This window comes from Anser brachyrhynchus (assembly GCF_964034855.1).
Source record: "Anser brachyrhynchus genome assembly, chromosome: 5".
In the NCBI taxonomy this organism is placed as follows: Eukaryota; Metazoa; Chordata; class Aves; order Anseriformes; family Anatidae; genus Anser; species Anser brachyrhynchus.
This window is the reverse complement of record NC_137699.1, coordinates 13,353,393-13,379,027: the sequence shown is the minus strand read 5'-3', so window position 1 is coordinate 13,379,027 and position 25,635 is coordinate 13,353,393. Positions and strand designations below refer to the sequence as shown.

Below are 25,635 nucleotides of genomic sequence, written 5' to 3'. Positions count from 1 at the left end.
ATTCAACACTTTGGTGGCCATCAGCTTTATGTAACGGCTTGATTTAAGCAGCCTCTACGTCCAGCATTTAATCTTTCAGCAATTAGGGAAATGCTTCTGTGTTTGCCCTGGCCTTTTTGGTTACAGTTGGTGCCCCTGAGCCTTGGGGTGGGAAGGAGCAGCTGGAGAGCATTAGGCTCTGCTCCAGCTACGATTTCCAGAGGGCCGGTGCTCCCTGCCTAACTCTGGCTGTTTTAACTGATCGCTTGCCGAGTCATCACTTTACAGTGTTTCCTTCCCACCTTGTTTTTTCTTGAGCCCCCACCCCTCTTCCTGGAGGTGATGAATTGCTCGTGCATTTCAGTAGTTTATTCTTAGATTGAGAAAAGAAATGTGTGTGAAATAGCAGTGGCTACAAGAACTATCTATCAGTTGTGCCCGGCACCCGATCGATAGGTGAATTTCTGACCATGAAGCCATTGAGACACAGTCTTCTAAATCAATAGTAACAAATGTAATCCATCTGAAAATCTCCACCCTTTAACTGCTTGCCAGACAAACTTTAAACAAACCTCTTTGGAAAAAAAAAAATCAGGGACCTTAAGCTCTCCTCCCCGCATGTTGGTGATCCCAAATTACATCCTTGCGCCTGCACACGTTGAGGAGCGTACGCCTCACTTTGGGTCTATCCCAGCTGATTCGGAGGAATTTCGCTTGCTACTACACTTGCATGCTAACTCAGCCTGGAAGTCGTTGAGGTTTGCAAACGCAGAGCTGCTGCTAGCGAGGAGCTGCCTTGGCGAGGCTGGGGAGCGGGGCTGGCGGCTGGCACCGAGCGCTGGCAGCGGGGTTGCACCCTGCAGGGCCGCTGCCTCCGGGCGCTCTCCTGCAGCAGCTAGGCTTGCCCTGGCTTACCAAAGCCTAGCAGGGAGAAAACACACGTGAGACCCCATAACCCTGTTGTTACAAGGGAGCGTATGATCTTGAAGCAAAATTCTTCCGTGTAGCTTTGTATTCAATTTGCTGGTTCAGCACGGAGCGTGCTGGTGCATCCTGTTTACGTTCAGCTCTGTTTTAGGTTTCCAGCATAATTCAAGAACGTTTTAACTATGAATGCTTGCAATAATAAAAAAAAAAATTGTATTCTTTTCCACAAAATAATCAGTGGGTGTGGAGCTTGCTGTTTTGCAGTAACTTAAAGGCTTTTACTAATGTACAGAATTTTTTTTGAACAATTAAAGATGGCTGGGAGTTGTATTTGCGTTCCACAAGTAATACTAATATAGTATTATTTTTTTTAAACCTCTCCAAGCAATTTCCCTCAACATTTCCCCTTCCAAAATAGGTGAAACGTGTGTGTGTGTACACGTGTCTGCTCTTTACCAAAATATTAAAGAAGTCTTTTGATGTTACAGCAAGCCATGGCCACAAAATAAATGAGATGAAAAAAGCTAGGCCGATAGGTTTCATGACATAAATGAAACACAGCTTGGAGGGCAGGGGGAACAGAAAAAGGAGCCAGTATTCCTTCTAGATAAGGCCTCGGCATGAAAATGCATACAGCAAATGAATTTATTATTGAAGCCACATACATCAAAGCCGAGGTGACCGAGAAATGCTCTGGCCTAACTTACAGTTGTTGTCTTTGCTATTATTAAATGTCATCTGGGGTTGTGCTGCTAGACCAGGATATTTTTCCAGTCTGGGGTTTTATAAATCTGACGGAAATGGTCTTGTCTTCCCAAACCCTTGATCTTTGTGTTGAGCCTGTACGACTGAAGTGAGCCGCAGAGCTTGGGCTGGCCCAATTGCACTCTCAGACAACGACAGCGCAGGGCCTCAGAAAGTGAGGAGACACCAGCTTGAGCAGAAAATGGCCTCACAGCCTTTGGCTTGTAATTCAGAGAAAAAAGAAAGGAGCATTTCTCTAATACAAATATTTTCTTTCGACTCTTCCAGTTGATGTTTTTTGTGGGGGGGGGAGCTTTCTTCAGAAAGAGCAGAAGCCGAGCATACATCTCCATTGTCTTTTAACTTGCATGAAGATCTTTGAGGAGAGCAAACTTTCTGAAATGGAAGAAAAAAATTGGTTTGGGAATTGATCGTGAGTTCCTTGCTATCAAGACTGCGCTAGAGCCAAGACAAAGGTTTTAAATTTACAAAATCTGGAGATCTTTTTTTTCCATGAGATCTGTTTAACTTGAATTTCTGGTTCTTTGGGAGGTGGGGTGAGGAAGAGGGCCTGCCCAGTCTCATGCACATTCATTCATTACAAGGCTGTAGTGCTCAGCTCTTCACAGACCTCTAAAATCATTGTAAGTAATTGGGTTAAAGTCAGCATTTATCATACTTAGTTACCCTAGATCTAATCGTTCTTTCCAGAATTGTTTGCTGAATTGCTTGGCATGTCTAACCTTATCGGCCCCGTTAACTTCTTATCCCTGTTTGACAAATCTAATCTCTATTTTTCCTTCTGCAAGGAGAGAGAGAGACATTCTTAGAGGCTTCTGTTACTTGGTGTGCAGCTAGCCAACAGATGTCCTAGAAACTTTGCAAAGGATGGTTGCAGCTGCTAGAGAATACCTGAAAGGGTTTCAGGTTTAATGGGGATGGAAAGTAGGTTTTCTTGTCTGGATAGTTTCCTCACTTACTCAGTTTTGTCTGCTGTAGGTTTTGTAGGCTAGTTTTGTAAGCTGTTTTGAAAACAAAAATAGAAATTCTGTTAAAGTTAACTGAGGTTAGCAGTCAGAGATTGCTAAAACAAGTCTAGAGCAAAGGGGGGCGCGTGGTATATTGTGCCTTGTGCAACCCGTGCCATCATGTCCTGCTTGAGACATTTTACGCTAAGCTTATAAAATCACTCTTATTTTCTGGGAGTATGCTTGAACTGCTTTACAGGAAAGCAGTTAGAGTTTGGTGCCCCAGCTGCACCCTAGGGACCTGATTTTTCCCTCCCTCAAACCAGGATTGGCATCACCAATGCAAATGGAGTCACGGGGCTGTGAAGCTGAAGTCAGCAAGAAGAAAGCCTAGCCTGTATGCTGTATCATTCGCTCAGTTAGGGCTATTCTCTCTGGACTTGTGTATCCTGTCCTTTTGGGATTTCAAGGAGACTGCAGGCACACGTGGAAGACCTATTGTCTGCCACAACTGGGAGAAGTTTGATTCCCTCCCTCTCCCCGTGTGTCTGCATGCATAATTTTACATAATTTCTGTCCCGATGCATAGTGCTGTCATTTGCCACCTTGACTTCCAGCGTGCTCAGTTCAGCTCGGTGAGATGGAGGATTTTTTGGTGCCATCAGAGGGAAAGGAGGCTCAGCCTCTGCAAGCTCTCCTTGTGTCCCTTTGCCTCCAGCTCCTGGGGAAGGACTCAGCATCTGCTTCACCCATTTAGTCCAGAGAATGTAGGCAGTCCAGAATGTACAGACCCAAATGTAAACCTTAAATCACAGCTGGAACATAAATGCCGTGTTTCAGACCATGTTCAGACCTAACCTTAAGACCTCTGGGCCTGAAGTTACCTCTTTGTGCTGGGTTGCTGGCCCTGCTGCTGATGACTGTCCCAGAGCCAGGCTGCAGCTCAGAGCCGGAGGTCTCTCCTGTGCAGCAGCAGAGAGGCCCAGGGGCCTCTTCTCTTGCTGCCTCAGGGAGGCCAGAAATGGTGAATGTGGTATGGGCCAGCCCAGCTGCCACCCAGCCCCTCGTTGGAAGCCAACTGTCCCTGCAGAGTGTCACCAGGCCTGGGCTATGTCTCTTTTTAGCTTGGGAAGTCCTGCTGGCTGGCTCCAGACTGGTGCTACGTGGTGTTGATATGGCTGGCAGCTACAGTCAGCTGCCCAGAGGCTCCGAAAGGCAGGATCCTCATCCAGAAGATGCTGATGGGTGTAGCAGCACTCTCCCCAGCCTCCTGAATGCGTCCAGCAGCACCCACGACGCTCATGTTTGGAGGAGAGGCAGCAAAAACTCCGTTGTTCTGCTGAAGGTCAGGTAGGGTGAAGTGGCATAGAGCTACAGCAGGGGTCAGGCAGTCTTTCTCACCTGGTGGCGATGTATGAGATGAAGGAGGTGGGAGACAGGAGGAACTGCCCTCTGAGTAAATCCAGTGTTTTGTGGAGAGAGTAAAAACTCCAGACTTTCCAGTGGATTTTAGCTGTTATGCCTTAGAAACTGAGGAATGAAAATATGCAGGGTTTAGAGCCATGTAGATATAGCGTAGTTCTTAGCTTTATCAGAGTGATTACCAGGGGACGGGAAAAGTGAGCTAGAGAAAGACTGTGTTCAGGGTCAGCAGGAGGTTTCTGTTCTACCAACACCAGTATTGATGGATGCTTGTACCTGTGGCCTGTGCATCCAAAAGTTATGTGCACAAAGGGCAGATCTGGTTGTTAGTCCTGGGGAGGCTTTGGAGAACACTGTGTAGCTAGCTGTGGTGTCTGCACATGTGGATGGATCTCTGCTGTCTGTCTCCAGCTCTTCTCGGTGGGAAACTGAGCCAGGTTCTCCTTCCAGTAATGCTTAGAGCACTTCCCTAGGGGTAGATTCCCCACCCCCAGTTTTCATTCTGGTGTGCAGTGGGAGCAGCACATGATTACAGATCTAACAGCTTGAAAAAGCCCCCAGGTCCGTTCATTCCTATTTACTGCTATTAGATGAGGGCTTTAGCTCACCCTCACTTGTGGCCAAGAAGCGTGAAGTTTGCTTTTGCAGGATGGTACCAGCCTGGCCAACAATGTGGAGCAAGTTGCTGCAGTTGCTAGCTACCATGAAGGACTAATTTGGCAGGTGTGTATCCATCAGATACGGGGCTGCTGTACTGCATGGCACCGGCTGTGTCGGGGCAAATTTTCTTTCCATTTACCTGATTCTATCCTGTCCTAGCAAATTAAGATACATTTGCAGCTAGAATCCCCCAAGTTTGGAGTGCCTGGTGATCACACTGCAGAGGGGTTCCCATCTCTACTTTTGAGGCAATCACATTAAAAACAGCCTCCTTACCAAAGGAGAATCAACATACTCCAAGCTCTTCTGGTTCCCCGTGAGCTGTGCTCGGTTAGCTCCAAATATTCTTTGAACATTATTTTCTTCAAAGCTCATTTTTGAGTAGAGTGATTTGAAAAGCAGGGAGAATTACCGTGAAACATTTCTCTTCTCTCTCGTTTTGGTTGAGAAAGTTTGCAATTCAAAATGTTTTGACCAGCTTTGTTTTCTGAAAAGAGGCACCAAATATAGATGTATTCTCTCTAGTATAGGAAAGGTAAAAGGATGCAGTGCTTTGACAGCGATCCATCTGCTGATTGCTGCATGTACCAAGTGTCAGGATGAGATTGATGGCCTTAGAATATAAATCCACTGAGGCAGGAAGAGTGCCTTCCTTTGCTTTTCTACAGTGCAAAGTGTGTGTATTGTCTGTGCTGAGCAAGTGCTGAATAATAATGAGCGACTAGTGCTTGCGTCCGAGCGGAGGGAAGCGAGCCCTTGCCAGCCAGCCGTGGGGTAGGAGCAGTCGTGATTATTCAGCTCAGTTTGAGCCAGCGGCACACTTTTTTTGCCTAAACTGCTTCATCTTTTCTTCCCAATTATTTTGAGACCTAGGAAGATGCAATCTTTTCTGTGCAACTTCTGCGAGGTGGATAGTTAATTTTAAAGCCTGTACAGTGGTAAGATGTGAGCTCTAGTGTTTTGGCTTGGTTTTAGTTCTGAGAAGACCTTTTGGCTAACAAATACCAGCTAGGCTTGTCACTGGGAAAAAAAAAAGTCATTATCACTAAAACAAACAAATAATCTCTCCTCATTCCAACTCTTGTTTTGAAGAGGATGAAGTGTGGCAGGACTTTGCACAACATCAGAAGATCAAAAGAGGAAAAGTCCTTGCAAAAGCCTTGTTCCCTACCTCGGTGTGCCTGGATGTTTCCCAGCCCATCTGAGGCCAGCAGCTGTGCCTGCATAAGACAGCAGTGTTTGTCTGGCTCATCCCGGAGACAGCAGTGAATTTGCGGTTTGTCACCTGAGGCAGTGACCAGGGTGAGGAAATCCTAATTTCCACCTCTCAGCTAGATCTGACTGTGGACTTGTTTGAAAGGGTGTCTGCTGCAGTTCATACCCCCAGGACCCAACTGGAGCAGATGCAGGAGAAAGATGAGGGATTCTGCCTAATGCAGCTAGAAACTCTTGACAGTACCCAGTGGCAAGAATTCCCTGGTTGCTTTTGCAGTCTGTTCCCTGTTTAATGCAGGGATTTGTCCTTGGTGACTGCCATCCAGTAGAGAGCTGGAAGTCTGACTTCAGATCATTGAACAGCTCTGTTTCATGGGTGTTTGGGGTCTTGTTTATTATCAGCTGTGTTTCATTTTGGAAACATGATCAGATCCCAGAAATATAAGGCTCCTGTTTCCTTTGGGAAGGAGAGATTTGTAACTGTACATGTGGTGGCAGGTGGTTTCTGGCACCATGTTTTTCTTTCACATGTTTATGATTTTGACCAGGTTTATGGCTGCTATTTGTAAAATCCTCTTCTCATTATGCTAAAGCACTTAAGACTTTCAGGGCCTACCACCTTTTTCTATTTTCCCACGTTTCTTTTTCTCCCCTGCCACCTCTGTAGTCTCTGCTGCGTGCTGCATGAACCCAGTTGCAGTTAGTTGCCTGCGCCAGGGAGCTGACGTGGACGTTTTGCTGGGTGCCCGACCTGGGTGGCTCAGCCTTGCTTGAGGGAGCAAGGTGGTGGTTGCTGATACGTGAAGATTTTGGTTCTTCGGTTGATGAGGAGGTTGCTGCTCCAAGTGCCCTGGCTTGGACAGAACAGGCTGTGCTTACAGACCTGTTGGGTACCATGTTTTCAGGACAGAAATACAGGAGAGAGAAAACACCTGCCTTTTGTTAAGAATATAAAGTCATATTTAGAGATTGCTTTTCTGTCTTGCGATGAGCATTTTGTGAGTTTAGAGGCATTTGAGTGCCTATTGATGTTTGAAAATATGATGTTTTGTTCTAAAAACAATGAAGATAAAATGCAGTACTTAGAAATAAATTTTGAGGACTGCGTGTCTAAAGGGAAACAAATTATTCTCTCACTTTCTCACCCCCCTCCTGTTTCTGTTGGACTAGGGAGACAAATCAAATTGAGACTAGACCATTGGAGCTGCAGCGTGAGGAAACGAGAAGAACCTCTTTGATCCCAAATGCTTAATCAAGAAACATTTGCTGGCAATGCCAAGTGGGATTTATTTGTCAAGTCCTAGACAGGCCAGCAGGGCCTGGAAGCAAACAAAAGGAGGAGGTACAGTGCCATAAACTTGGATTCAACATATTCACTGTTAATCTTCTTTTACCTACATAATGTGAAGGTTATTAACCTGACTGCAAAAGGACCTACTGGGGAGTTAAGTGTCACGTGGAAGGGATTATTATATTTTGAAAGGAATTTGTGCTGGTGACTGTAACATAATAAATGTATTAGGTGCCTCTTTAGATCTTCCCGAAGTGGTAAAGAAGCATTGATCACCCTGTGTGATGGAGGCTGGGGAGCTTGTTTTTGATGTTTTAATACCGAGTCAGAAATGAGAGCTCAGAGTTGTTAATGAGAGGAGCACGTGCCTTTTATTATTATTCATTTTTCTGTCTTAAGGAGACCAAGGGGGAGTTGTGCACAGAGGGGTGAGAAAGAAATCATTAGCCTCTTCAGATTTGCACTGCAGATTAATGTGGGGGACTGAGGCTGACGCCTTTTAAGCCTCTTGCATATTTGCCAGGTCAACTTTTTAACTTGATCCCTGTTTTTACTTTTTTTTTTTTCCTCACTAAAAAGCTTTCCACTTCTGGATTTAAAAGGTCTTAAGGTTGAGTAGAAATCAGAAGCTGATTTATCGTATAAGTATCCTTAGCAGGCATTTTGGCCAATGCTGTATTAAACTTATTCTAAAGTTAATCAATTTTTTCCTTCCATTTTACACCTGAAGAAATGTGATTTTTTATGTCTCCACTCCACTTGCCTCTTGCTCATTTTGTTGCACTTCACAAGGTTCTCAGTGCAAGACTGATCCACTGATTGTTTCCAAGTATACGTCCAGCTCGGAAGGTTGGGGGTGGCAATTCAGACATTATTTTATGCTGACCTCAGTATTCACATTTTGTTTCTGCTGCTGGTCAGTACATAACAGGAAAGTCTTATTATGATTGTCAGGAGCGGAGGGCAGATCTGAGCAAGGCTGTGCTGTGGGAGGGAAAGGAAAATGCTCGCTGTTGCAGTACAGCATGGAGCGAGGGCTCAGGCTGGGGGAGACGTGTTAGATGTTTAGAGATGCATCTTTAGTGCAGACACAAAACAGAGATCCTGCCTGCTTATGAACGCTGAAGATCTCCTAACACGTGTTGCAACAGCAAGCGCCTCAGCCGGAGTATCTGAGGTAATTAGTCAGTCTGCCTGCATTCCTCCTGCAGCCTCAATTAATTATGAGGCTCTCTTTAACTTCTGGTCAAAATCGTTCCGTAGTGGTGTTACATGATGTTAACCAGCTGCCACCTACTGCTTCCATCGATACTTTATAAATACTGTACAAAGGACTTGAAAGCGAGGTCTCTGGCGTGTGAGTGCAAGCTCTGCTCCTGCTGATCTCTTCCTCCCTGAGCACTTGGTCTGAGAAAAGCATGACAAGATCCTGCCTGTACTGGTAGCGGATACAAAAGCTACAGCAGGCAAATGCCATAGTGTGCTTCAAGGGGAGAGCTGCTGCTTTTGGTGTTTCATCCTTTATCAACTGAAATACGAACACAGGTCGGTCGGCAGTGAGAAATGCAAGCAGCTTCAGTGGGAAGAGCTGCTCTGAAACACATCTAGCAGTGGCAGTTTCTTGGGCAAGGTTTACAGGGAAAGTAGGTTGCATCTTTGATTAGGCCTATTGATACTGTTGGGGGAGGTAACCTTTCAAACATGCAAACGTGGCTTCTCATGTCTGAAATAGAAGCACAAGCCTTCAAAACTAAATAAATACATGTTGAGAACACTTTCTCTGAGTTTAGCAAAGTTATGTTAATCACTTCGACCATCTGTTGGAGAAAATGTGGTTGTGAAGCTGGGGTAGGTTAGGGGTATGTTAGTGGAGAAGAGGTAATAAAGCTGTCGGTCTCTTTAGTACAGCTTTAAGTGGCCATTGTCGAGGTCCTTGGGAAATGGGTTTTAATTGCTTGTTTTTCCTAGTGATGTTACAGTTCCTTTCTAAAAGTAAGATTTTCTCCTGTAAGGCCCCCAAAATGTGATGTATTGGCTCCATATCCTCATGGAAGTAAAGTTCCTCAGCACGTCCCAAGGCCGAGGCTGGAGCTTCCTCCTCTGCCCCCCCCTAAAGTCAGTCACCCCCAGGAGTGTGGCTGCTCCCTCATGGCCTGCTGGAGGAGCTTCCCAGCCTGGCAGCCTCTCCTCTCCTTAAAGACATCGTGAAATGTCAAAAAATGGCTGGGATGTCATTACGACGCTTGGGCATTTCTCTGGGAGGAGCTGTTGTTTGTTTAAATAAGGCCTCAGAGGAGGCGCTTGCTGTCCTCGGACCGCCTGTGATCGGCGACCCCAACAGGAGAAGTGTCCAGGGAAAGGACACCAGAGACGTGTGGCAGAAACGTGATTAATCTTCACCAGGCAGCCGTGTCAGAGCTACCTCCAAATTGTTGGACTCTACGCTTAATGTGTAGTGAGTATATTGTGACCAGTCTCCTGTCCTTTTCAATTACCTTCTCTCTGTCTCTGAATTGCAAAGACATCAGTCTTGTCTGAATGCTTCCTTATACTATGTGGATGTGCTAATGCAAGTTGTAATCTATCCTCGTTACAGCATTTCCTGTCAGTGACTCTCATGCAGGCCAGGAGAGGTACAATTACAGGGAAAAGCAGTATTCAGCAAAAAGTAACCATCTGCTTAGGTTGTCCCACTGCTTTTCTGGAGTTATCCAGTGACACCTGAGAGCGAGTTCTTCATCTGATCTTGTATCTGATCTGAAGGAAATAGTACAAGTATTTGAGGCCACATATGAAGTATTCTGGAAGTATGTTAAGTCTCATGGTTTACAAACGTTTCCCCAAATGTGTAGTTTATGGAAGGCTGTAGAGATGTTGTGCTGCTGAATGGAGTTAGGAGTCAGAAACCTTTCGGGGGGGCAGGTGGTAGAACCCCGAGTGAATAAAGATGCATGACTCCATGAAGAATAACAAAATTGAGAGTTTGGGAGGAAAATTGTTGCCCCCTTCTGCTGTGCAGGTTTCCATGGTTTGGCAAACTTGGTTGTTCAGACAATGTGGTCGGTGCCTCCTGGACCATGCACCGCAGTGCTCTGATTTCACATTGAGAGAAAGGGAATAAAGGCTTCCGAGTGACGGATGTCACTTACTGTTCTCCATTATTATGTAGACAGGAGAAGAACTGATACAGCAAATGAAACTCAGTTGATGAGAGCAGTAGAACCATGTAATTTATCTTAAATGTTGCAGAATCTGTGCAGCAAGACTGGCTCCTTTGATTTGGTTACAGAAGTCAAGGAAATCTAATGCTTGTGCAAGATCTCTCTTACTTTCCTACCAGTCATACCCAAGTTAGGAGCCCAGTCCTGCAGCTCTTAGAGATCTCTTAGGGATTCTTGGAGAATCCAGCTCTATGAAGGGGTGTGTGTGTTAGGCGTTTTTTTTTTTTTTACCCCCATTTGGACAATAGTAGCAAATCATGTGCTTTAAATTTTTAAGGAATAAAAGAGGGTTTTGCTGAACCAAGTTGAAGACGTCATTGTTCTTCTGCAGATCAAGAGAATGAAACTATTGCCTGGTATGACCATCTGCGAAAATGAGACTGAATAATGACATTACTACATTAAAGTATGGGTTCATTGACGTCAGATTTTGCTCAAACTTGGTGAGAGCGAATCAGGCTACTTAGCCTTCAAGTTTCATCATCTTCCCTCCATCACTCACTAATGGCTTATGCCTTGGGGATCAGCAAAATCATAGCTAAAAATATTATCCTAATACACCTGATCAGTTACAGAATATAATACATGAAAGAAAATGCCTTTTCAACCCCTGGTATAATTACTTCTGTCTCTTCATGATGAATCATAAATGTTCTTGTGATAGCTACATGAATAATTTGTAGCAATTTTAAAATATAATTTTCTATGTAAGTTCTTCTGTTGACAAATTGTCTACAAATAGCTTATTGACTTCTCAATTGCATGAGTTATTTCAAATTATTCATGGATTGTTTCTTGTTTTGCTGGTTGTTTTCAAGCAATTCCTTTTTAGTATTCAGTAGCTGGTATTCAAGTGTTCAGCTTCCAGCTGCACAATTCTGTTTGGATTTTGACATATAGGTCACACAGTAGTATTTCTGCTCCTTGACTAAATGCGTATAATTCATAGGATTTAGCTTTTTGCACGAATATTTGCATTGAATTACAAAATTCTTATTCTGCAGCCTCTCTTCAACATTTGTTTAAAAAGAATTGTTTCAGTTTCTGCTGATAATCTTATTCAGAGGGGTATTTATGGAAATACTAATACACGGTGGACATTCCCATAAATGAGCAAATTTGCTGTAAAGCTTCGGCTATTCGCTTAATTGCATTTTTATGAATTTAACTGTTTGCCCATCTTCTTACTATGATATTAAAATATTAATCTTTATTATATTTGTTTTTCTAATATGTGAAAAAAGCAATTATATGAAAAAGATCCACATATGTATTCTTAGTAGTTATATATGTGCCTGTGGAAATTGCCTATAGTGACCTCTATCATCAGAGCTAGCTGCCCACTGCCTTACGTGTGTTCTTCCATTTGATATTAGAAGATTTTTCTTTTTATGTATACCTGGAACCCCACAATTCCGTTTAAAGCTGCAGTACTGTGAATATAAACCAAGAGATGCATAAAATCCAACACTATAACTAGACAAGCCAGGGCTATTAGCTGAGCAATAGCTGGGCACCCTCCTAAGCCCCAGTCTTTGGGCTGTTGTCTCACATGGCTCTTTCTCCCTTGCTGCCCACTCCAGAGAGAGAAGATATAAAGAGCGCATGTTTGGAGGTCCCCAGGCTGCATTGCGAAGAGATGCTGAGGACATGTTTGAAATTCTTTTACACATTTCTAAAGTAACAGTGAGAAGCATGCACTCTTGCTGTTCAGAGATAAGGGAAAATTGCCCTTGAAGAACTAAAGTGGCCAAAATACAAAATATCTTAGTACATTTTGAATCATTTCAAAAATGCTTCTTTTTTTTTTTTTTCTTCTTCACGTATTCAAATAACCACAATGTGAGGCTTTGTGAGTCTGTCCACTCTGGATTATGTTTGCTGTGCTTCCCTACACCTTTCATTGGTCCCTGGGGCTCAGGGTTGTGTTTATTAGAAATGAATGTTTAATGTCTGCCTTGAAGAGCTACTTGTCTGGCTTGAATTTGCTGGTTGCAAGACTCTGGAAATGGCTGTACGCAGAGAAGGGCCCTGTTGAGCACTGTCTGAGTAGGTTGTTGCATCTTGCAGCTGGTTTTAGTGAGGGCTTTTGTGTTGTCTTGGTTGGCAGTTCCTTTGGTAGAGGAGAACGCGGTGAGGAGATGACCCCATTTATTTTGTTTGACCTTCATTGCCCATTAACTCCTGGTGCAGGAGCCTGCTGGCTGAGTGCTGCAGAGACAGGAAGGACGAAGGAAGTCCCTGACTTGCCTGGCCCCAGGTAAGAGCAGGACAGTATGCCCACCTTTCAAAGGAGGCACTGGGGAAGAAAAGATCACGGTGAGCCAAAGCTTCCTCCACCTCTCCTGGTCCAAGGGGGAGAAGGGCTCTGCCTCTAGACACGTGTCCTGTAGTGTTGCTCTTACCACTCCCATCTGCAATGGCAGCTGGTGCCTGAGCCCCGTTTGTCCTTCTCACCTGCTTTTCATTTAAATACAGCTGCTTCAGGTGGTATGTAGGAGATAAGGTAGGCTGAACACTTTAGCCACACATATCTTTGAAGTCCTGGCAAATTCACTGTGAGGTGTGCTTAGATGAGAAATACGCATGTGACACCTCTCTGCCATTACTCTCTTGAGACTGCGTTGCCTGTGCCTCGGAAGAAGTGCCTGGTGCTTCACTTAGATGGACTGAAGCTGTGTAAGTGTTAATGAACCTCTCAAAGGCTGAAACCCATCAGTACCACCTGGGCTGCGTGTGTGCAAAAGAGGGAGGCTTCACAGCCTCCTAAGGCTTCCCCCTTTCTTCTGGTTGCTGGGCTCACTTCCCACGTACCAGAAAACATTTTTCAGCTGGTGGAAATTATTTAGTCATGGTCCTAGGTTGAGCTCTTTGCAGGCTGCTGTATCTTGCCAACTGGTAGCCAGACATTAGAGCTGACTTAAGTAATCATGGGTTATAAGCAACAACTTTCACCAGGTGAGCCAAAGGGAACAAAGGTTTCCCCCTCGGGGAGCTCTCTTCAGCTTATTGAAGCTAGAAGCTGCTTTTTGAAAGCCTTTAAACACCTAGCTCCATCCAAAATGGAGTGTAGCTGTAGGAAGCAGGTAATGCTCTCTTAGCAGCTAAGCTGTAACCATGCTGGGAGCCTTTTTGTGTGCCCAAGAGTCCAAAACAAATAATTCAGCAGAGAGTTTTTGTGCAGTTGATACTTCTCTCGTGGTGTGGTTTGCTGAGGGCAGTCCCTGCCTAATTAGCGTGGATGCTGCCTCCTTTAGACTCTTGCAGAGTTCTGCAGTCAGGAGCCGAGTGCTTGTAAAAGCTCCCGTGGTTGATTGTAAGGCCAACAGGCTCGTTTTGGTTTGCACCCTTTCTTAGTCTTTTACAGCTAGTGTTGGTCTCTTTTTATGTTTTCCCTGTCTTTCCATCTCACTATTTCTAGTCTGGTGCAAAATACTGAAGTACAGATGTGCTGTTTATTGAAATGCTAAAAATGTTGAAGTTGAAATTAAAAAAAAAAAATCAGAAAAGGATAAGGGAAACGTCAGGCTAAGGTAAGTCCATGTTCGTTTTTAAGAAATATCTTTGCAGGCAACTCCATAATAGAAAAACACAATGCACAGTCTTGGTTGGGAGGAATAGCTCCTGCAACAAGCAAAGAGTATTTCTGGTCATGCTGTCAGGAGCAAACCTGAGACTCAGAAGCTTTCCACGTTGTACAGGCTGATAAAAAAAAAATGCATTTTGGCTTCCACAGCCTGTTACATGACCAGGCTCCAAGAATAACACAGACAATAAAATCAGCATGTGTTTTATTTTGGAAACCCTTTAAAATTGTGGGGTAAATCAGCAAGGCAGAAGTCCTGCCTTCCCTGAGATGTCTAAAAGTTTTGGGAGTGCCTGGGTTTTTTATGCTCCATTATTTCAGAGGGCCAGGTTTGTAGAAACTGCTAAGCATTTCTTGTCTGAAGACTCTTGGATAGACGGCTTGAGACATTTTTATAGATGAAGCCCCCTGGGCCCTGACCACTTCCAAAAGCTCTGTCTTTCACAGTGAAGCTTTTCCACATCCATCTGTTTGGGATCTGGCTGTGTTTCTGTTGCAGACATAAGGGTTTTGTCCTCAGTTTCAGTGGAGTTGTAGTTTCCCTCAGTCATCCCTCCTCTTGTGTTCAGCAGGCTCAGAAGTGCTCCTCCGCTAACTGGCTAACAGACTTCTCCAAAAAGGGTATGCTCTGACAATTTAGTGGTTTTTACAGCATAAAACATTGTCTTACACTCCAGTAACTATGGGAGCATGAGGAAGCAATGTTCCTTTGCTGACACACAGTGACAGTGAGCCAGAGAGCTCTCTTTGTGTAGCTTTTAGAAGGGTGGCATCCTATTTCTCAAGCCCTTTGGGAACTGGGTTTATTCGGCATTGTTACAGAACCTGAAGTGTATTTAGTTCTGCCTATGCCCTGTAATAGCAACAATAGCTCCTAAACTAAGCTGCCGGACCAGCTCCCTGCTTGTGACTTCCATTATGCAATCCTGCTCTCTGTTACTGGTTGCTTAAAGCTGTTGAATGAGAGGGCAGAAGAGAGTTAACAGTGGGATGGATTGGGGAGAAAGAAGTTGATGAAAAACATTTGCAGATAGGGGATGTGCTCTAATAATGAAAGCTGACAAGAGTGCTTGAGACTACCATCATGAGAAAGTCCTTTAATTTTTCACTGGTACTACCTTCTCCCTACTCAGTCTGTTCTGATGTACTCTAATTTTGCCACGCAGTACAAATGGCTTTAAGATGCTCGTACAACATAGCTAAGGAAAACGTTACCTCATCTCTGTATTTTTACCACGTGCTTGAATTGCTAATTTACAAGTAGTCATATTTCTTTTGGACCATTGAAAAGTTTTGACCACTTTTACATTGCATTCCAGACAGTGTCTGTTAGATCTGCTCTTTCCTGAAGGATTGGTGATCAGAAATTATTCCCTTTTTTCCCCTTTCTTTTTTAAACATACAGGGAGTAGAAAGTAAAAAGAAAAACATGGCTTTTAAGATAATCATAATTTTCTATTTGTATTTTCTGGGAGAAGAAGAAAAGAATGTATGCATCCCCTTGCGCCGTTAACCTGGTGTTCTTCCTTATCTGCTGCTGCTTGTCTGGCTGGCTCTGCGTGTTGTGCATCCCTTCTGGTGACAGGCTTTCTGTGCTGAATGGGTGCCTTTCTGTTGTGCAGACAGAGTTAATCCTTTTGAGGATTTATCTGGTTAAGGGTGTTTACATTCTAGCATTTGATTCTTGGTTCTGGAAAATCCATTAGCTGCTTCTTTAGGGCTCGGCTCTTCACTGACTACAGTTTCCTCCCATGAACGAGCCTACCCCTCAACGACAGTGTCATTTCTGACCAGGTCAGATAAAATATACTTGAGGAATATCCTTGCATATTCCTCATACAATGAAGTTAATTTTTATTGTGGTTTATTTGGATTTATGCACAGCTGGAGCCACCAGGAATTCTGTGAAGAAGGTAGCTAAGGAGAGCAGAAGAAAGTTGGACATATGAGTGATGAAGGTTAGGGCAGCGTAGCCTGTGGGCAAGAAGACATGACCTGCTTGGTGGGGAAGCAAAACAAGGATATGAGTGTAGTGGGAGGTTTCCTCCGTATCTTGAAAAATCATCTTACTTTTCTCTTTGCACTTGGCAATCTGATTTCATGATCACAAGATTCATTAGTCTGAAGGGCTGAAACCTGTGAGCCCTGTGCTAGGTGCTTGGAACATGATGAAAATGCCAAGAAGCAATATGTAATAGCTTTGTTACTGTGGCCAGAAGGATTTAGACTGAGTTGCAGGCATTGGAATGGAATTTCGCAAGCTTTTACTCTTCATTTCAAGAGGATAATAGAACTGCATTGCATATCCTTTTCCATAACTGCCTGTGACTTTCTCCTTGGCCTTTATCACTTGATTATTGTTTTTTTGTGTGCGCGCTTTTTCCTCTTGAAATGCTATTACTAAGTCCTTTAAAATTATTACGTCTTTGAAGAAAAACAACCAGGTCTTAGGAGGCATTTTTGGGGGTGGTGGGAATCTGGAGTTTGTTTAAAGACTAGGGATCTGGAGAAGATAAAGCAGAGAGATCAGCTGTGCAGAGCTAATGGTGCATTCCAAAAGAGGATTGAAGAGCTATACCACTCGCTCCGGTCTATATTAGTTTTATTTCACTCAGAAATCTTTTGAAGCACCAGAATCGCACGCACCTATATTAAACATAAACCTGTGGAAACCGTAAGCCCTTTCTTGGAGTAAGCAAATGATGCTAATTCCTGAGCAGGAGTCAAAGCCTTCCCAGACTAACCTCTCTTCCACTGTGTGCTTGAACTGCTAGTAATAGACACACGCTCTTGCTGCACAAATAGTGTGTGCTGCCTTCAGTGCCTGTTTTCTTTGCACCCTTGGATGTTTTCATAGTTCTGGGAACATCCAGCTCAAAGGGGTACCAGTGCATCTGCTCAGGTGAATCTGAAGAAAGAGTTCTGAGAGGTAGATGAGAGCCTTTGAAAAATCTGATAGAAAACAGCCGGATTACCAGAACTAAAAGAGCGATGGATCCAAGTGTGAAAACACAAGTGCTGTGGCACACGGCATCCCAGGGAGCAGCCAGACCTTTAGTTAAGGGAAGAGGAGAGAGCAGCAACAGCAAACCTAAATTAACAGTTCAAGCTGACAGAAAGCTTTATTTCTGCATCAAACAAGAAACAATGACTTGAAAAACAGTTAATTATACACTATAAATATTTCAAATGCTTATTAAAAGGAGATGTAAAAAGAATAGAAATTGATATTAATAATGCAAATGCTTTTGTTAGGCAACCTGCTTCCTCAAAGTAGGTAATTTAATCCTAATGCTCAGGAAGTGCCATTGGTTTCTTTTTCCAATAGGTTTATTAGGGCAAAGAGGGCATTTGGATTAATGAGAGGCAGAGATGGTGGGAAAACACTCTGTTATCCTTACCTTTTGGGAAGCCTGGGTAATTAGTGAAACCCTTGCAAGCACTATCTTTCATTCAGCGGAATTGCAAAATAATTCTCTGGTAGGGGATAGCATCTGTGTTGATTGATAACACACAGGTAATAACACGAAACATCTGCTTCAGAAGTGTATGTGCTAGCACGGCCCTAACTGAGCTGGTCAGCTGAATGCCCCACAGTAAGGTATATTAAAAACCTCTATGAAACAGCACATACCAGCATTTGCTGTTCATTTTAAGGGGGGGGGGGGAAATTGGCCTCTTTGGGGCAGTTTTTGCTTGCCAGCTGAGAATTCATTGTGCTCATTTACGTCAGAATCCCTGGAAATGAGAAGCAAGTCAATAGGTTGTGGATTTCGGTTTCTAAGGGTGAACTTTAGAAGCTGTAAAAGAAATAACTTTTGGGGAAAGACATGAGAATGGGAAAGGAAGAAACAATGATTTCCATACTAAAGGGATAAGCTTAAGACTGAAGATGTCCCCTTCCCAGTTCTGCCACTGGTTTCCTATCTGAGTTCTCCAGTATTTTTTTGGGTTTCTACTTGCCATCTGCAACAAGGGAAATATAAATTGTTCCCACTTCTTGTCTTTTTAGGCAACACCTGTTATTTTAAAGGAACTTCTTTACCTTAGTAGCCAGGGGAGATAATTAATGCATTTCTGCAGTGCAGCTGTTAGCAGCTTGGTGTGAGGCTCTGTGGGCTCCATGGCTGTTCACGCTCCCCCCAGCTCGCTGAATAAATACCACCCACCCTTAACACGGGTTTCAGAAGGGTGTCAGCTCAACCCAGGGCTTGGGACGTCGTGATCCCCAGTCCCTGGGTGTAATTTCTGTGGGAAAAAGTTGCTCTGCTAGGGAGGTAGGTTTTTTTCGTTTCCAGCATCGTGTTGATACTGTTCGGCAGGGCGAGCTGTGGTCTGGGCTGCAACTGGAGCTGCATCTGCTGCTCTGGGAATGCCAAGCCTTGCATCTGATCTGGAATGCCAATGAGCCCATATAAAGCTGTTAATGTCTGTGTGAGGTTTTTTAGCCCTCATTACCAACCTGATAGAAAGATAATTCCTCAGCTGCTGTTCCAACCTGTGGGATTTTACCCACTTAATTAATGTTCTTTCTTGTTAAAGAAGATCTCTTTTTTTTTTTTTTTTTATGTACAAGAAGCTGTGTTTGACTTGCTTTTGAGGGACTCTTCTCATGTCTATATCAAAGGCACCGAGGCCCCAGAAGCTGGCGTATGAGCCCCGGGGGCAGCATGCCTCTGCATGGCTGAGCTGGGAAGCTTTGCCTCGTGTGCCGAGGGCAGGCTCCAGGAGGGCAGCCACTTCCACGCAGCAGAGGGGACCCTGCTGCCCTTCCCGGCTCCCCCCTTTTGCCACCTCTCAGCAATGAAATGGAAGCTTGCGACGTGACCCAAGGATGACAAACTGCATGCCGAATGCCCGCTGAGAGTTAAAAGTGCCAGCCTACACCACCCTCCCCAACCTTTCAGCATGTCAGCAAGCTGTCTGTGTAAATAAATGTACATATCAAACAATAAGCAGATGCCTTTTTAACATGCACTGTTTCAGGCTGAGATATTCCTTTCTGGTGCTGCTCATCTCAGCATCTGTCAAGTTAATGCCAACTCCACAGCTCCCTTTCAGTTGTATTTAATGCACAAAGATTTGTGTTGTGGTAAGTGTAAAATATAATGAGGAATTGGCTTGTTTTACATCTGTTTTGGTGTTACTTGTGATTTATAAAATGTTAAATGTGAACACTTCTGGGTGCCTCCCCATCTCTGCATAAGTAGATAGTGCAAACTCTTGTTCCTTATGCTCGATTAAGTAGCTTTCTACAAGGATACATATGATTATGCAAGTATATGGGGATGGAAAAAAAAGTCATTTGCAAAACATACCACCTCTGAGGCCCCAAAGTGAACAAACACTGAATTGGGGAAAAAGCTGGGATCAGGGTTGGATTGGAAAAAAAAACAAAACAACCAAACAACCCAAAAGTACTTCATTCCAGCAGTCTGTTGTACTCCTTAAATCAAACCAGACTCGGGAGGCGCAGAGTCCAAAGCCCCCGGGCTGTGTCTCAGTGCAGTGCTGCGGAAGGGACACCCAGGAGCTGCTAGGCTGGGTCAGATCCTGTCTGATCCAGGGTCCTGCCTCCAATAGCCAGCAGTGACGAGAGAGAATGGAAGACCAGGGCAGATGATCAGGAGAAATTCAAATTCCACGCGAAGCTTCTGTTTATTTTTGCTTTCATATTAAAAATGCATTGAGCCTAGATGACCCATAATCTATGGGGTCTTTTGAAAATCTTGGGGTTCTTTTGAAAATTTGTTTAGAGGGCTAAAGGAGTGTTGTGATGCTGCTCTCCCTCTCTGTCCCTCTGCACCAGCCTCAGAGAAGGTCCCTGGTTTTTATTGTCCTTACCCATTTCTCACACATGCTGTTGCTTTTGCTGTAGTCAGATGCAAAGGAATCATGCTAATTAAAAAAAAAATCAGACTGCTTATGCAGGCACCAAGTCTTGGAGACAGCTTTGTCAGGATTTTCTGAGGTCTGCTGAGAGAAAGGGAAATATTCTCGCTGCCTGAGATGCTCCGAATTGGATTAGACAGAAACAAAGCCGGGGGAGGGGAGAGGCATGATCCTCCTCTGGAGACGAGGGTTTAGGTGACCTATGATATCTTCTGTTTCTTACTGCTCCTTGAATAGGGATGATTGAAATCTCTCATCTGAGCATGTATGCACACAAGACAAAATGCAATATTAGCGACCCTAAATGTATTAGAGCTCTCTGCTGCTGATCACAGCGGTACATCAGCTGGAATAGTAATAGGGAATGAATGTTTTTTGCGTACAAGGAAAACACTGTTCTTCCATAATAGAAAGGGAAAATTGGCACTAAAATTGCCTTTGAATCACATTTTTGATGATTCTTAGAAGCTTGTGCACCTGCCTGTGACACTTTCCATCTCACGGTTTCAGAACACTGTACAAAAACAAACAAACGAATCTTCTTTTTCTGCCTGTCTCCACAAGCTGGGAGTTACTGTCCAGTAATGCATGTCTGAAAGGACTAGGACTGAGTTCAGTGGGAAGGTTTCTGTTAGGCAGCAGACACTTTGTCCTGTGCCAAAATATGGATGTATGCATTTTCTACATGCAAGCGCTTGCACCTGTGAAGTACCTGCCCGTCCCCTTTTAAGAAGCCAAGATGTGGTCTGTACGTGTGTATTTGAAATGCTGCCCTGTGTAGAGCAGGGAAGAGGCCTGTAAAAAAACATCGACAGGAGGATGAACCTCAGGTGAAAACACGGGAGTCCACTAGGACGTGGGCAAGGAGAACGTCTGCGCGGGTACCTGTTGGGTGGGCCCATGCTCAGCTCAGCAGACCACACTGCTCTTCTGGCACATGAAACGAATTCTCAGGGTGCAGAGTGCCCTCGGCTGTGGCTCTCGGGCTGGACACAGCGTGCTGCAGCACACCTGCGTCCCACTGAGCCCTCTGCCTTTTCTGGGGACGTGCAAGAGAGCACTGCTGCAGAGGGCTGATACCTGCGTGCACGACAGGCATTTCCTGCCATGTGCTCTGGTGTGACGTTAGCACGTCACAGCCACCTTGTTAGTGGCATCGTAATCTACAGGATAGCCAAAAAATGCTAGCTCAGCTCAATATGGATGTCTTCTCCGGAGAGCACGACAGCAAATGGCGCCTTGAGGTGTCTGGCTGCGGCCTGCCTCAGCATCTCACGGGACTGCTGGACGGACTTGCTGACAGGACCTCGTCCCCCAGCTTTTCATCTCCCCCTGCAACTGCTGCTAAACTCCGGTGGAGCAGCTGATGCTCCAGGTGTGCATGTGCACAGCCGCCACGAGCTTTGGGATGCCGGAGGGGCTGGGCATGGCAAAGGGCTTCGTTTTCAAAAGGGAGCAAAGCAGCGAGGTAGACTGGGAAGGAGAGGAGAGGTAGTGCTATGAAATGGATTTGCATGGCGCCAGCTTCGTATCTGAATTGGAGCTGTCAGGGAGAACGAGATCCAGACTCGGTGCTGTTCTCTGGAGAGAAGCACTTAGGGAGAGATTGCTCTGTTAAGCGCTGGCTCCACCTCTCTGCCCCACGTCTGGATGACTTCGGCAAGGGGAAAACCGACAAGATCTGGCATGAGCCATCCTCCCTTCTTGCTGGCCTTCCCTGCATTTCTCCAGGCTCCGATTTACCTTCTCTTGCTTACTGCTTTTACCACCTCAGCATCTCCCCCTGAACCCTCCTCCTCCTGGCTCTGTTGCTATCTTGGTTCCCCTCACCTCATTCAGGTGTGCAGGGAAGAGCTAATCTTTACCAGGGTAGGAAGAAGTGACTAAGGCAAGGTCACAGTCTCCTCCTTGAACCCAGTATTGAGGTATGTGTCTTACGCGTGTGTCACTGCCCTTTCTGACAGGTTGACCATCCCGGATCCCTGCTCTAGGGACCTCAAGCAAGGACCCTGACTGATGCGTGTTTAGTACAACCCGACTTCTTGAGGCAAACAAGCAGTTCTCTGAAGGCCTGTCCCCTCGAAGCAGCACACAGGTAAGACAGGCGGCGCTGCTGATGCTCAGACTCTGCTGCTGCTGGGCTCTGGCCTTGCTGGGGCTTGCTGCAGTGGAGTGGGCAAAGGATTTTTTTCCATTCAGTTGGCTCAAGAGAGGCTTTGTCACCTCTGCCTGACACATCTGTAAGGTTGAAACCTTATGTTGTGTTTACAGCACAGTGAATGTTTTTCATCAAAAATGTACTTTCAGAGGATCAAGACTGCTCATACAGTTGAGTTAAGCTTTTTAAGAAAAGGAAGAAAGAAGTGTGTATGGGGGAGAGGGTTTAAGTAAGAAATTAATTAAATTGTTTATAGTTTTTGACTGGGCAAGATGTCTCAGGTCAATCAAAAGTGAAAAGAAAAACCAAACAGATTGGCCTTCTAGTTCTGATTGCAATGAGTCATGGCAACCAGATCTAGAAAAGAAGAGGCCCTTTAGTCCAAACCCTTAATCCCCTACTAGTATGAAACATTGTTCCCAGCAGTGCCTACCAGTCCTGTTTTAAATGATGGGATTTTCACTTGTCCCCTTGGGATAATATTCCACAGTCTAATAGAATTAATCTGCTTACTTCTCTTTCAACCCCTGACCACTGCAGATGCAATTAGTAGTAGGCGATGGGAGGATTCTGTTTCCTATGCTGTATTATGAAGGCTTAGGGCTGTATTGTGTTAAACCAGACATCAGTAGCAAGCATGTATGCAAGAGTGTGGCTTATCTGTCAGTACTCATTACAGCCCCATAAATGTCTCTGAACTACAGAGTTCTCAGACTCACAGGAGCTTTTCTACAGTCATAATTCAGGATCTGATAAGGCACAGACTAATGTATTTGAATGCCCGTGAGAAAGACAGCATGATTGGAAACTGAAGTGAAATGCAGTCATACGCTGCTTGTGCTAGAGACTCTCTGAGGCAGTTTAGGTATATATTTCTGGAGCATTCTCTGGCCTCACTCTTGATTTCTCTCATGGACTAGCTGGTAGGATCTACATGAAATAGCTTTTTGCTGTGTGCAGTGTTGCTGGAGGTACCACTACACCTTCCCAGTTGTGAATTTCGGGACTTAGAAAAACATTGTGGGCTTCTGCTGACGTTTACTGAGAGGCTCTGGTTGAATGACTAGTTAAATACAATGTCAAATAAATTGGAGCTGAAATATCGTAGCTTCCCTTATTTAGTCTATGTCTCTGCTCATCACAAAGTTGAGCTTCTGTCTGTGGCAATTCACCCATTTTTCTCCTTAAATTTGGAAAAGCTCTAGTAGCAAGAACTGTCTTATTTTCTAAAGCACATGGATGGGATTTGGACCTGTTTACACATAGAGGGCACGGCACCAGCTGACCTGTACAAACTGTTTGGGCAGATGCTTGGATTCATCCATCCCAGAAGTGAATTAAAACAGATATAGTAATAGCGGAAGTTACTACAGTGTAATTGCTGGTGGATGTTTGTCCGAGACTGCAATGTGAAGCAAGGCCAGGGGTTGTGAAAAAACGATCACATGCCAGCATTCCACATGGGCTGCTCCAGGGTACTGAGGGAGACATTTACAATCCCAGTCCTCCTCCCTCCCCATAAATCCCTGATTTTAATGTGCCGTAGCTTTTCTGGACTATTCCTCAAATAGAAAGCTTAAATATAAGCGTAGTCACTGGTCTGGCGTTTCATTATCAAGATAAGTTAGTTAAGCCTATTAAAATTTGACTAGGTTGCCTGTGTTTGTCAGATCAGAATTTCTTAAACACTGAAGATCAAGTTGCAAAGCTTTGATGTGTTCAGTGAGTCCAGTGCTAATTTGCCCATTGTTTTTAATCAGTTGAAATTCTTTTCCAGCTTGGTGCTTGGCTGCTTCATGTGGTTTTGTAGCATACTTTCAAGGATGGGGAGGTGGTGACTGAAGCAAGGTGTAATGATCCATAGCACATTAGATCATCCGCAGCTTATGCTCCCTGTCCCTGCTTTGCCAGGCAAGCTTTATTCCAGTGAAAGTGTCAGTAAACCCAAGGCAAAAAGGTACCATTTTTCCTCCACTGTTCCCTTTTTCTTTTCCTTGAAAGTTTATCTTGCTGCTCGCTTTTTAAAAGCTCTGCGTTAGCTGGGGGGCTGTGAAGTAAAAAGGCATGCTTTAAATACAGATGCTGGTGATAGTCCTTTCAAAAGCTGCATTTCTCAAGCTGGGAGCTATTGACCCCTTTCAGTGCAGTCACAAAGAAAACAAGAGGAAATGGAGGGTGAGGGCAAGCAGGGAATATATATATATATAATTTTTTTCCCCCCAAGTTGTCTTCTTACTCTACCCCCTGCCAGACTGGCTATTGTGTGAGACTCCACATGGGATACCAGTTGCCGAATAAGGAGAATAGCATCATGCTACATTCTTTCTAAAAATTGATTTTTTACAGTTGCCTTTTTTTTTTCCTTGCTGAAAGTGTTTCTGCTTTTCTGGAAGATCTGGGCAAAAGGACAGCAGTAGGCTCCAGAACACATGTATACAGTCTCAGTCTGTGCAAAAGATTTTGCTTTGGCTTTTGTCACAGCTTAGGTGATTAGGCAAAGCAGCAACAGCAAATGATGTTCAGCTACTATGAGAGCAGAGGATGCTGTGGTGTATTTTCTTGCATCTTGAATGCAGTAATATTCCCCAGTGGATTTTTTGATTTTTCTTGCTTAAGAGGATGCTCAGGCAGTGGGACAGAGTCCTGGAGTGTCTCCTCTGCATCCTTCTTCAACCACAACCTACTTTTTATTGAGTATATGCTTCCAGTCCTGATGCAAATACACAGACCTTACAAGTTGACCCTGCCTTTTGCTCCTATGGTCTTCCCTGCAGAATTTCAACGCTTGAAGTTTTGAAAGGTGAAAATGTCTTTCCACCAGAATTTTTGTGATTTAGGCCAAAACCAGCGCCACTGAACTGGGGCTTCCGTTCCTCCCTGTTTCATGAAAACATGGTTTATGAGCTAATTCTGACTGCGCTGTGTTAGATGAGGACATGGGCTTTGCTTCCTGGTGCAGCAGTCACTTGTTAATGAACACAAACGGCCCGCATCGTGAAGTAAGTCTGAACTCCAAACAAGTCTAGTAAGGGGCTTGCACAAAGGAACAGCTGGAGCAACGTGAACGTGAATAAGGCTGAATCCCCTGACTCCAGAAAGCAGAAGCAGGGTCTAGAGTGGGAAAAGCACAGCTCCAGGAGCTGGGAACAGAGCCAGCTCCTGGAGAGGAGCGTGGCTGTGTGCGTGCACACAGGAGCTGGGGACTCATCTTCTTGTATCCTCTCGTATCAGTAATTGGGATACAGTCTTTAGAGCTGCTGCCTGTGGTTGCCAGCACTTCTGACTCCCTGTGATGCCCTATAAAAATCTGCCGTTTCTCTTATAAGGAATCTGTTGATTCTCCCTACAAAAATCTGTTCAGCAACCAGTAATGTAACAGACTTCTTAGAGGAGAAAAAAAAAAAAAAAAAACAACAAGCAAACAAAAAGAACACTCTCTCTTAGTAGCATCAGCAGCAAATCTGGGGGCTCATTTAACACAGTCGTGTCACGATTCTCAATCTGTGTTACGCTGAAGTGTGTTCACAGCAGTAGAAAAAAATACTTTCTATTAACGCTTTTTCAGAAAATTG

General features: G+C 44.5%; 1 protein-coding gene across 10 annotated transcripts in view; it reads left to right on the top strand.

The window, feature by feature from the left end:
* Positions 1–25,635, top strand: part of TSPAN18 (tetraspanin 18) — a 110,907-nt gene that overhangs the window by 35,515 nt on the left and 49,757 nt on the right. For 8 of the 10 annotated variants that reach the window (XM_080594333.1, XM_080594322.1, XM_080594329.1 and 5 more), the window contains one exon: positions 21,870–22,000. The exons of the other annotated variants lie outside the window; for them this stretch is intronic. The gene's annotated coding sequence lies outside the window, so the exon portion shown is untranslated. The remainder of the gene's footprint in view (positions 1–21,869; positions 22,001–25,635) is intronic. 10 annotated transcript variants of the gene reach the window in all.